The 13,485-nt window shown below is 42.3% G+C and overlaps 1 non-coding gene across 1 annotated transcript; it reads right to left on the bottom strand.

Moving 5' to 3' along the window:
• Window positions 1-1,723: 1,723 nt before the first annotated feature.
• Window positions 1,724-1,795, bottom strand: Trnam-cau (transfer RNA methionine (anticodon CAU)). Its single transcript has one exon. It is a non-coding gene; the product is annotated as a tRNA-Met (tRNA).
• Between the last annotated feature and the right edge of the window lie 11,690 nt (window positions 1,796-13,485).

Consider the following 13,485-nt stretch of genomic DNA (forward strand, 5'->3'; position numbering starts at 1 on the left):
CCTGCTGCCGATGCCGAACTCCACTCCGGGCAGACGCCTACCATCGTGATCTCCTCCTACGGGAGCATACCGTCCCAGAGGCTTGCCGCTGCCTAACGCTTTATTTGCTGTTTGGAACGCCCGCGGTCCACCGCAATTGATGACCGGGGCTATTGCTATTTTGCTTTCGTTAAAAACAAAACACGAACAAAAAATGGCCCAAGCTAAGACGGTGGTGCCGGCCGGGTGCCGGTTTTTTGGGAAGAGGGCTGGTGTACCATGGAGCAACCATAAAACGCACGAATCGCCTCCTTGCAAGGGGCGGAATAAATCGGTAAAGACAAGTTCGCCATTTGTCGGGCCTGGCGATCTCCCCGTGTTGTCGCTCTTCTGCTTGCTGCCGATACAGCCAACAGTAACAGACAACATCCACCCAAAGGGCAGATCAGCTAACAATGAGGCTCTCACCCCCTTGCCTTTGTCCGTAAGGTCTGAGCAGGGGTGTAAATATTACAGAAATGCAATCAATACTACTCGAACGTATGAACATGGAGACAATTTGTGATTACTTTTATTTAAATGAAATGTAGGAATTGATGTTAGTTGAAGAGGACCAATTTTTAATACAAAATTAACTGAAATTATGATATGAAACAGCATTAAATCATGTAATATTAAAAACAAAATCATATTCAAACATCAAACATGCACTCAACCATTACCATACTGAAGAACCCTGCATTATAACGCAACCCTTCCCGGGCACCGCACGTAATAAAGGGACAGCTGAAAAGGGACATAACGCAGCAAACATAAAACCGCCCCAAAACCCAAAGCACCGGGAGCCCCCTCCCGGTTTGCGCGCAGCATCGCCCACAGCCCCATCATCACGCCCGAACTAATAAGAGAAAACTAAAGCGAAAACGGAAAAATCATATTCACGAACAGCCCCTGGGGTAGTTTCTTATCCAGCAAAAGGGGGGGGAAACATTTTTCCTCCCTTTTGCAAATTGTTTGTGCTGCACATTTTGGGCAACATTCCCCGCACTGTCGTACTGTCTTGCTTCCTTCCCATTCGAATTGCGGTTCGCTGCCACCGTCGTCGTCGTCGTCGTCATCATCATCAAGCGTACTACGGTCAGCTTCTTCCTGCTATGCTGAGAGCATATTGTGCAGATGCACATTTACCGCGCACGGGGAACGATGCACGAAGCATTACTCCCAGTCTCCTTCAGAATCGAAAACGCGACCAACAAGCGGCTGACTGCTACCCTAGTGGCAAGTACCGCGTGCGAGGGGAGAGCCATAAAAACGAACCTTTAAAAACACGAGCGCGCGCACACACACACAGGAAATTGCATGTACGGGGAGCACTGCCGCCGCCACCACCGCGCACATGGTATGCATCTGTGTCGCATGCGTTTTCGAACGCGCATCGATCTCTGGTGCGCCCGACCGGGGGGACAACAGGTAGAATGTCGTTATCTCGGTACGGTTTTATGCTGTATCCGAGCGCGCATTAGAGTTGCCGGGATGAAGAAGCTCAACACCAGCGCAACAGCTTGTAAAAAGAAGCCCAAACGTTACCCGTTAAAGCAAGCTTCTGCAGTATAGAAAACAGTAAAAATGTGATTTATTACATCCTGGGCCATTCCAACGTGCTTTTGGATGAGAATAATGAGCAACGGAAAAAAACTAATGCGACGGACACACATCTTCTCGCTTGTGGAGTTCGCGATAATCCTAGCAGAGCGTAGTTTCGATCTACGGACCTCTGGGTTATGGGCCCAGCACGCTTCCACTGCGCCACTCTGCTTGTTGATTTAAACACGGATATTTAGTGTTATATCAGATTCCTTTGACTGGTATGAACTTCCACTCGGTTGACACTTTACCAGTTTGAGACCTTTTTTTTAAGTTTACTATCATTGATAACGGTTTAACATCTTTAGTCATACGTAATAACAATAATAATATAAATAAAAACCTATTAATTTGTTTCAACGATATTGTATCACCAGGTACATCCTTTGCATATAATACGAATTTTTGTAGAAAAAAGTGATTGTTTATGCTTATGTTTAAAAATATAGTAAAAAATAATGAAGAGCTCAACTTTCACTGTATTCTCGAATATGCTTAAATTATTTTTAAATACTTCACAAGTTTTTTAGGAATAGATGCATTGGGAATTAAAAACGCAAATAAACAACGGTGTACTTTATTTAAAATAACTATCTAAACATGTTGCTAATAACCTGCATTCTCACTTTTGTTTAAATCAACAACCGCAACAAAAATAACTTTCGCTTTTCAGATTACCACCCATGATTATGCCGCCGTAGAATTGGAACGTGTACTTAATTTAAAGACCAAAAATAACAAAAAAACACAACGTACAAGAATGCAACAATCCATCTTTCTGGACCTTTCATCCCGACCAGAAACCAGAAACATTAGCATACAATTTTTGCAACTCGCACTCCCTGTTTCTCTCTCCCTTTTTTGATGACTTCAATTTCCGTGTGCAATACCTGACTTTATCTCGTCCTGGTCAGGGCAGTCCGGGCCACCGCGGTACAACACGCCAGTCAGCTCGGAGCCTCGGGGCAAAGTGACCCGAAACGGTGCGCAGGAGAAGCAGTTTTTCTTTTATTTTCCCTCTTCTTCAAGGCTGCACCAACGCTCATATGCAAAAAGGTGTGTAATTTTGCTCGGTGCATTTAGGATATGGATGAGTGTGTAGCCTTTTTTCCCTTCTACGAGTGTGTGTATGATCAGGGCGTGCACACGGTGCTGCAGAAAGGATTTGAAAAATTGGTCCAGACGTGAAGCGTATGCAAAATTGCACAGAAAACGAAGCGAGAAGGTAAAAAAGGGAGTTGATTAAGAGTGTCCGAGAATTCTTGGGACATCAAGGTACGCACGCCTTGCCTTTTCATGTATTTGTAGGTGATTAATATAAAAATGTTGCAAAAGTGAAGTGTTTTAGTGGTAAGACTGTTTTACTTTATCCACTGTATGTATCTGAACGGAAACGCAACGGAAAATCTCTCACAAGATGTCAAACATTTGCTGCATGTTAAAACGCCTACAGGTGGATCTACTTACACAAACCAAAGCCTTGCCGGACGTAGTCCCTAGCCCTTGTCGATCGTTGCGCCGGAATGCTGATTGGGCACGAGATTATTTGCAATGCAACCATGCCACCGTCAACCCTTTCCGAAAAGCGCACACCCAAAAATGCGTTTTGATGCATATAATTTTGATTGATCGTGCGTGTGTGAGATGCAGCAAAAAAAAATATGGGATGGCTGAAGTAATTATCGTGATTTAGTAGCAGAGAAGAGAAAGAGCTGATGTATTGCACCAGCATCAGAGCCCGATGATTACAAGGCAAGCGTAAGACAGGCGTGCAAGATAAATCGAACTGCAAGCGATGAGCGAGTATGGTTGCGTTTGGCCCCAAAACGTTAGCACAACCGGGCCGGCCTGTGCAGGATTAGAGGAGATTGATCGAAGCGACAGGTTCCAATTTTCGTCGCACACCTCCGGGGAAGCATCGTTTGCGCCGTGGAATGCAATATGCATCCGATGCACTTACGATAATGACGCTCCGGCTACAAGCTACGGCGGACATATGCGACCACATGCGAGAGCACCGCGTGTCCACTTATTTCGCAACCTGGAACCTGGACCCGCTTTTCACCCCGCAGGTGTACGCGGCCGGCTTACGGGTGTATGTGGTGAAATTTTGCGATCCTCGCTGCCTCGATGTCGACACCGACTTAGGGCTTCTTTCTGTGCCGGTTTGAAAATCGCCCGCAAGGGAAATTGGGCATGAAATTGAAAATTTTCCACCTGATTTTTTGGTCAACCGGGCGCTGCCCCGCATTGCACTGATTGGTTTCTCGTGACCCTTCGGTTAAACCCGGACAGGCATCGGAAATGGCACGCCACGCTACATTCGACCCGTGCTTGTGAAACACTCAACAGTGGTAGGGGATCCTTTTATATCCTTTCGCCTTTCTTTTCGAGCACCGTTTAGCTGTGCGGGAATAGATGAATGGAATGGCAGCTCAAAAGGACAGCAGAAAGGTCTTTCTTTTTTTTTTTTGAGAACAGAAACGCATGCGAGGGAATGCATGAAAATGAATCGAATAGCCATTTTTTGTAGATTTTGTTGCTCTGTTCTTTTGTCAATCAATTGTCAAGACACAAAGCGAGAGAGCATCTGTTAGAGCGATAATAAGAAGGATATACATTCTGGTTGCAAAAAGACATTTGGACACTCATCAGACAAACAAAGGTGACAAAAGATCCGTATGAAACAGATAGGGATTACGGATGGTGCAAACAAATCCCCTTAGGTGGCCATATGTGACAAACATTGTAGCACCCATAAGAAAACACATTATTCTTTTAATGATCCCTTAAACGCTTAACATATTACAATGTAATTAGTTACAATAACTTCATGCTCAATTTACTCATCGTTTGTTCCTTTTGCACATACTGTTAGACATCTATTACACAAACAAAGCCTCGACAGAAACAAGTAAAATTGAAAGTAGTCTTGATAGATAATAGGACATCTACTAATTTTCGATCTCAATTTCTTACCCGAATCTGACTCAACTCTGAGTTTGATGTCTAAAATTAATTCTTCGTTGTAAGGATTTCTTTCTTCGGAATTATCTATTCTGTTATTGATCGTAGGATCCTCAGTGTTCATGCTGATCATCCCAATGTATCATCGAGTTCATTTTATCTCTAAGAAGTATATCTAGGACTTTGGGAGTAAGACCCTATGATTTCAATATGGATTTATGTCCTACGGATCCATTTGCAAGGAAATAAATGTTTTTCGTCATTCATTCCATGTCCTATGAAATTGGATTTTGATAAAATTTTACAAATATTGAGTTATTATTATTTTGTGTATATAAAGAATCCAGAAGACATGTAAAGGTCTAGGATCTGGTTATTCATTCAATTCAAAATTCAATAAAGCATTAACGTACACTTGTTGTACTTCGTTACACAAAAATAACTCCACAGAACGGTTCCCAATCACAGTGAGTGAAACATTTCAATCAAAACCCAATTTCTGTCCGTCATCGATCCGTGCAATTGGTTTAAGAACTATGTTTTATTTACCTGATTCCTTTTCTCCAGATTTCCCTATTTCGCACATTCCATTCAATTTCATGCATTCTGTTTAAACAAAATCGCATTCGCAACACGGAAGGGATTAACCAAATAGAATCATTCGAAGAAAACGACCCAAAAAAAGCTGAAAATCTCTTCGTTTTCACCAGGGCTCCCAAACTATCCCTTTTGCACACACACGCACGCAACGGTTATGAATATTTATAATATGTTTACTTGCCAAAAAAAAACTTGCTTACGTTGTCTACACCAGCGTGAATGGAATGTGTTCAATGAACCGCATCGGAAGAAAGGAGTCGTTTGTGTCGGCTCCCTACCAATGGCTCCCACGACGATTAGCTGCTGTGCGATGGAATGGACGCAGGATGGGTTGTTGTTTTTGCCGTTTCCATCGTCACAGTCCAATTTATTTCTTGGCTAGTTTCTTTCTCTGCAAATGGACTTATCCCTTGGTCTTATCCCCACCGACCCGCTTCATATCCGGCACCCGGTCTGACTTGGCAAACACTTGACTTACGCGCAGGGAGCCGTGTCGCACGATGACGCAAACGCGCAAAGGTATCGCTCGCAGGTACGCTGCTCTAACGGAGAAAAGAAAAGAAACCGAAGAAAAGACAAGACGCAGAAAAGGCTGTACCAGCAGCGGAGGGAAACCTCCGGGACGGTGGATATGGCGTAAGGAAATTGGATCATCCTCCCGCAATTATAATTAAAACCATTGTTCCAAAAGTAATTTTCCTTACAAACTTAATCAAAACAACAGACGAATAGAAGAAAAACTTCCTCCCTTGCCCATTCTCGCACTCCACTTCGTGCCTTCGCTCTACGCTTTACGCCCAACCGCGTCCATCAAGTGCCCGTATCCCCAGGACACTCGCAGGACCGTGGCGGACACAACAACATCAGCAGCAGCAACAGCATCGGACAGCAAAACTGCTTCCTTCCGAATCCGGCGCTACCAGAAAAACAGAAAAGATGATCCCACCTTCACAGCTCCCAGCTCCTCCCAAACCAACACAGAAAAAAACGGGAAAGAAAACCACAAAACCCCTCGCACAATTCGCAACAAAGCCTCGCTGGGAAACAAAGGGGGCGATAGGGGAACAGTAGGAAAATGCCCCTCCACTCCCAATGTCTTTCCAATCCTTGGCTCACCGGGATGGAAAATCTTGCGCACAAACAAACGGAGAGCTCCCAAGATAGATAGGGAACTAATTAAATTTTCTCAAATGAAATGAATCGCTTTTCTCTCTTTCTCTGTGCGCTTGTGTTTGTGTGTGTGCACCTACTTTTCCCTTCATTCACAGTGTGTCTTAAGTAATTTTCTCTTTCCTGCCCATCCCAGCGTCTTAAGAAGTGGAAAAACAAAGCCGCACACGCCCGCCGCGAAAAGTCCATCGCCCTTTTTCTCGCATTTTTTTGTTTTTGCTTTTTCTCCGGACCATTTTCCGACCACCGAGCCGTTTTGTTACAAACGCAATTGGATGGAGGTTTGCTGCTTTGTATTGTTCCGCAGGCAACGATGATCTGCTTCTTCTCCTGCGGAAGCCCTCGCGATGAAAGCGCTCGCGCTTTGGATACAAAACTTCCAACGCCGAACGCTGCGTATTTCGTATTTACTGCTTTTCATTTCCACCTTTTCCAAGCCCAACCGGCCGGCCAACCGACCAGCTGGCCAGGCAGTGGGATGGCGCGTTTTGTAATGCTCAACTGACTAGCACGGTTTGGGACGGGGAAAAAAAGTAGGTAGCAGCAAAACAAGACGCTTTGTTGTAATTTCTTTTCGCCGACGCAAACTTTCCGCGGAAAGCTTTGTAGCGTGCGGCGCGTTGTTTTCTTTCTCTAATTTTCTATTTTCGCCTTTGCCTTCGTGTACTGTGTTGTTTTTCTGTGTTTTCTTACAAGGCAGTGGTGGAGTGGGAAAACTTTTTCATCCTCCCCGCTCCGCACAGCAACAACAAAAAAAAAACGCGTTTCATCAACCGCAAAAGATAATGCTCCTTTGAGGTGAAGCAGAAGGAAAAACTTCACCTTAACAACGGTCCTTCCCCCCTCCGCAGTAGCGCGAGTAGGCAGCTAGGCAGAAGCTTCCTTTTGGCAACTTTTCTTCCTGATCCCACGGCACGGCAAATAAAAGAAAAATAACAGCCGCTCCTTTATATCATCCACATTAAGCTTTTGTGGCCTGATTGGTGTGTGTGTGTGTGCGCGAATATATTTTTCCGTACCGACAAAACGCGCTTTTCAATCATTCTGATTTTATCGCCAGCATGCGAAGGAGGGAGAGTGGTGGTGCTTGCTGGTGAAAAGTGTGCAATTTAATTACACTTGCAAACTACGCCGGTGGGCAGTGCTTTGAAGATGTGCCGTTTTTTTGGTGGTGTATAGACAACTTTTCTGTTCTGCACATCCTTGGATTTTGTTGAGAAGTTCGCATTGCGGGGTGGGGGAGAAGAAAACAAAACAATCGTGTAGGTCGACGGTAAGGCGGAAGGCGCAAAACCAGGCGCAATAAGTGTGGTGAGATTCAGAACAAATGAACTCTGTGGGCAATAATGATATAGTGAGCGGATGAGAGCTGAAGTTGAACCATCACTCGGGAAAATTAAAAGACGTGGCATTAGAACCAGTATCATGATTTTAATGAAATTAATTGCTGTTTACAGGGCAGTAAAATATTTACATGTTATCATTTCAATTATTTGACGTTCGGTCAATTTGCTGTGAAAATGTATGGAACATCTATCAACTGTTGAAAGGTAACATCGTACATTCTGATACTTTAATATGCTCTTCAATGTAATTGTAGTCGCTATTTTTGTAGAAAACTACGAACTGGGATTGCTGAACTAAGCCGTAATGGACATATTTTGAAAGTGTTTTTTCAAGCGACACAATATGATTGAAACGCCTGAAGTCCTATTGTCCTTTGCATTTAAGAAGGGCCAACTGTTTCCTCTCATTTCCCTGTATGTTCCCTGTAAGGCAGCTCTTTTATAACACTCAATTCCATCTATTCCATCAATCATTTTTCAGTAACTATTAACTTAAACAGAATCTCATCCTCATTCCATTCCGAAAACCACATTACAATGAGCCTGTATAGAGGCCAACAATCGCATCAGCTCTTCAACAAAATGGATTTTGTTAGAGAGCTCCTAAGAATTCATTTGGAAAATGTAACAGGGAGATATCATTCGATAAATTAACTAACATCGTCGGAATGTTAAATTGTTTTAAAATTATATTGTTGATCCAATCTATCTCTTCTTTTTGTTCTATTTCTCTCTCTCTCTCTCTCTCTCTCTCTCTCTCTCTCTCTCTCTCTCTCTCTCTCTATCTCTCTCTATCTGTTTCTCTGTATTTCACTCTTAGAATTTCTCTCTTCTTTTAAATCTATCTCTGCCATTGTTGTTTTTTTTATCAATGTTCTGTTATGCTAAATATCTCTTCAATATTCTGATTGTCTCATTCCTTCAATTAACTTACATGGACATAGCAAAGATAGCATTTGGGTGATTAGTCTTCTAGAAGTCTAGTCTTCATCAGATGATATCAAATGATTGACTTGACATAATATGCTTATTTACTTACTTACCCAATGAGTCATTAACTATTGCATATTGTTATCTTATAGCTGGTTTACTTAATAACGAGCTTACTTAACTACTCAATTTCTTACTAACTTTCTTACTTACGGTAGCGTGCAAAAGCAGTGACAAAGAGGGAGAGCATACACAAGTAGGGAGAATAGGTTGACAGTTGTCATTGAATCACAACAGTTGTCATTGAATCACAGACTAGTACCCATGCAATGCACCTTAAGAAAGCTACTTAGGCACTATTTAACAGGCCCATATAGAACTTTCATGCTGTTTAATCGGTGTAAAAATCGAATTCATACGGTATAATCGAGATTGTGTATAAGTAACTAGGTACTGCACAATGATTGTTTGAATAGATGGAATTGAGTGTTATAAAAGAGGTGCCTTAAAGATATTAAGAAATGAGAGGAAACTGTTGGTCATTCTTATTCTTCAGCGTGAAAATTTGGCTGCTTACTTACCTTACTTATTTGGTTATTTACTAACTTAACTAATTTCCAACGTACTGCTCTACTTTATTCAAGATTTGGTTCTGGTTCAAATTATTATCTCTTCCCTGTCCGCATCTGCGTATTTGACTTGCTGATTGTATTTTCCCGACTAAATTTCCTGTTAGATCGAAAGTTCCTCGTGTTCCTTTATGGTTCCTTTATGGATACTTCACGTAGACACGTAGACATACTTCATCTGTAAAGGATATGGCCTTCCCGGTGCTTAATAAGCGTATCAAGTAAATGCTAAATATGTAAAGAAAAATATAGAATTAGAAAGAAATATAGTATTACATACTGCTACTCTAGTCCCTGGGATAGCTTTCAGTTTGACTACAAGCACCACAGGCATAGTACTGTTTCTCTCAATAACTACCCAACCACTAAAAACCACCAATAAATTCTCCAATTTCATTCGGTGAAGTTTTTACTCCCAAAACAAAACATATTCTTCCCCGCTCCCCAACCCATAACACACGCACACACACAAGTCCGCACAGCACACTCAGCCCAAATCAAGAAGTTATGTTTTTGCGAAAAGCAAAATGCGCCCAGATCGCCCCAAGCCCCAAGGAATGCTCACCTGTTGCAAAAACAAGAACGTAAAACGCACCTCCAGTTGGCAGCACGGAAAAAGTAAAACAATCGCAAGGGCGAAGACAAAAGCCAAAAGGTGCCGATGTGCCTGCTTGCAAAGAGGGCAAAAACGTTTGAGCACGACGGGGGAGTTTTAGAATAACTTACACGGTAAACCCTCTTTGGAGGGTGCCCATACGCACAGGGTGGTTTTTTTTTTGTTGCCTTGCTTTTACGAAGCGTACGCGTCTAGGCAGGATGGTTGGCTCCTTGCCGCAGTTCCTTGCTTTATCGCTTGCGGGCGGGCAAAGACGTGTTACCGGGGCATCCCAATGCCCGTCGACAGCGACAGGATATGATGAGGGCGCATACTTCCACCATTTTTATCATCTCTCCTTCCAGTGTTCAGCTTTTCCCGAACGTGCTCCATTCCATTCTCTCTCTCGGGCTCGCTCGAAAAGCACTGGGAAGCGAGGCGGTGGAAAGGTATGCTGCGAGGGGTAAAAAATGTGCAGAATATTATTATTATGCACCTTGATTTTTATGCCTGTTGGACTATGTTTTTGTTTCCAGCCATGCGTCGTCTTTCTTTCCCACTCTGCCCCCCCCCCCCCCTCCTTGCCTGCTGCGTGTTGACGTCGTCCCGTGCCTTGGTGGATTTCAGTGCGCCCTCGCAAAACGCCTACTTTGCGCCCGTTCCGTAGCACTAGAGCAGGAAGGCTTGTAGTCTTGCAGTCAGCCTTGCCGTTTTTCTTCCGCCCTTGCGTTTTTTGTTTGTTGCGCGATCACTGCGCGTCCGCACCGCACCAGACGAAGGACGCATTCATTAAAATGCGCGCGATTATCTATCAAAACAATGTGCAATGTGTGCGCTTCCAGAGATTCCGGCAAAGGATAAGCCGGCTGACGGTTAGGAGGGATGTGTTTTTGCTTCTCTTCTCCAGCTGGACCAGGGGGCCGTACACACTGCGGTCAGGTGGTCAGGGCAACCGATCTGCCGGCTCTGGGTCGTACGATCGAGCGCGCACACACACACAGACACCCACCCCGAGGGCTTCAGTTGGTCCGTCCGTTCCAAGCTCGGAGAGGTCCATTTTTCTTCCACGATCGGTCCTCCCGACTCCCCGTCGCACCGGGGGACGCGGTAGATGATGCGCCTGGCACCAGAAGAAAATCCAGTGTCCACCAGTTGGGATCTCCGCCTAAGACAGCCTTCAAACCCCCTCTCGGAAAGCCTTATCGGAACATGGAGAGAGGCAACTAATAAAAAAACGTAAAGAAAAGCAACGAAACCTGACTCGCGACCAGCACCGAGCCTCTTATTACTGTTATCATTCATATTATTATTATTAAGAATGTACAATTTTTTATGCAATTTCCGCACATTTCGCCGTACCGGCGTGCGGTGTGGGTACGCCTCATTGCCAGTCAGGCCCAGGCCCGGGCTCAGTTTCCGTTTCGCGTTGTGCGGGGATGCGATTTATAAGCTGGTGCAGTCGTTTGCACACAAACACAAAAAAACGCACAAATGAAGTGAGGAGGCTCAGCTGCATCGTTTACATATTGCCTTTTTCTTACCGCATCTTACTCTCGGCCGGTACGCGTAGATCGTTCATGTGTGGGGTGGAGGTTTTCGTCACGGAGGAGCCCCAAAGTGGCTAATCTGGCCGAAGAGGAGGAATTTTGCATTTTGGTGAATTATTTTTTGGTTGAACCTTTTTTTTGTGCGATACATGTGATTTATCTGACCAGGGCAGATAGAAGATGATATTTCAGTGGGTTGGGACTGAATTATGCTGTACAGGTGTAGCTTGAATTTTGCGATCGAAAGGAAATAATCGAGAGGAGCAATATTGGAATGCGTGCATTTTTGAAAGAGGGAATATTATGCAGAATAGATTGAATTAGAGCCCTGATAGATGGTTAGCCATTCCGAAAAGCGAAAACTAAAGTTAATGAACATGATTGGAACGATTACTTGCTGTGATACTAATAATTAGCACTAGCAACTCAAGAATGCCTTTGAAACAAAGAATTTTAGATATATTTAGATGTTTTCTTCTTCTTCTTCTTTGGCACAACAACCGCTGTCGGTCAAGGCCTGCCTGTGCCCACTAGTGAAGTGAGCTTGGCTTTAAGTGAGCTTGGCTTTCAGAGACTTATTGTTACGATAGCAGGATAGTCAGTCCTACGTATGGAATGTTTTAGCCGTTTTTATTCACAAATAAACTTTAATAACATTACATACATACTAAATGGGCATTAAACGTAAGACATACAGACAATCAGGAACACAAAAATCCTATTAAAATAAGGTTTAAACGAAGATAAGCAACAAAGTTTTAGTGAATTTACAGACATACTGATAAATCTTCAATTTATATCAACGTATGCATTACTTCACGTTTAATTCTTTCAAACCAAATTTGAATAATTGCTTGAGTTTATTGGTTTTCATTGAGGGAATTTATTGCTAAAAATGACTTTAATGTTTTATAAACAGTTTATTAATACAGTGACTCACTATATTGATGATATAATCATTTTTTACGCAGTCATTTGCAAATGCGGTGACCAGTTTTCAAGTAAGCCCTAATCTTTTAATGCCTTTGAATAGATAATCTTTCATTGATAAAGTTTTCATAATGCAACATTATCAAACTTTGTCTGTCCTATTCTGATCGGTTCAGTAGTAGTATATTATCAGCATATTTTCAGCACTGATTTTTTGTAAAACAATTTACTTCAGTAATACACATTTTCCTGAAAATTAGTATCAAATTAGTCATTTTACTGATTATCAGTAAACATAAATAACTGAAAATGCAGCAATTCAATCTATCAAATCGTCCTGTCACTCAAAACATCAAAACAAAACGCTTGCTGGTGTCTGCGTGGTGTCTGTGAGCGCTTACCATCGAAACTTGTTGTGGCAACATACAGTATTAAAAACTGTATCAAACAGCATTTAAGATATTACTGTTAAAAAAAAAAAAAAAAAAAAAAAAAAAAAAAAAAAAAAAAAAAAAAAACATCTACGGATTCAAACGCCCTACCAATGTACTGAGTAGAACATATTAATGCTTAGAAGGCAATTGCAAATCATTTTGTAAAACTGTTTGTTGGTCTTAATGGAAATCAAAAATTTAAGTGGTACACCCCCGAAAAACATACAAATAAATTTATTATATATATATCAAACAGCATAAAACACGGATGAACATGAACTTAAGGTTCATGATTCTGGCAATCTCTGCGCATCAATAAAAAAAACTCAAATTGATAGAAATATTTATCTCTCTCCATACTCTTTTTAATTGCTACAAATTACTGAAAAATAAGCAATATGAAAATTTTGCTGAATTTTGGAGAACTGTCAATTTTGATGAGCACCGAATATGATGATGTTCACCGAACGATTCTGCCAATATTTGTTTTACTGACATGATTACTGAATCTTCAGCTCAACAAATTCGTTCAAATTTTATGAACTTCAGTGAGCAAATGTTTTATGTGTAGAACCTGTTGGTCAGTATAGGAAGTTACACCAAATAGAAGAAGAAGAAGGGATACTAAGCACTTTTCTAGACATCATTTGTGTTACAAAATAGCACATGCACTATGTCTTTTCACAAATGATCTTCGGAAATTGAACAGAAATC

This window comes from Anopheles gambiae, chromosome 3 (genome assembly GCF_943734735.2).
Source record: "Anopheles gambiae chromosome 3, idAnoGambNW_F1_1, whole genome shotgun sequence".
In the NCBI taxonomy this organism is placed as follows: Eukaryota; Metazoa; Arthropoda; class Insecta; order Diptera; family Culicidae; genus Anopheles; species Anopheles gambiae.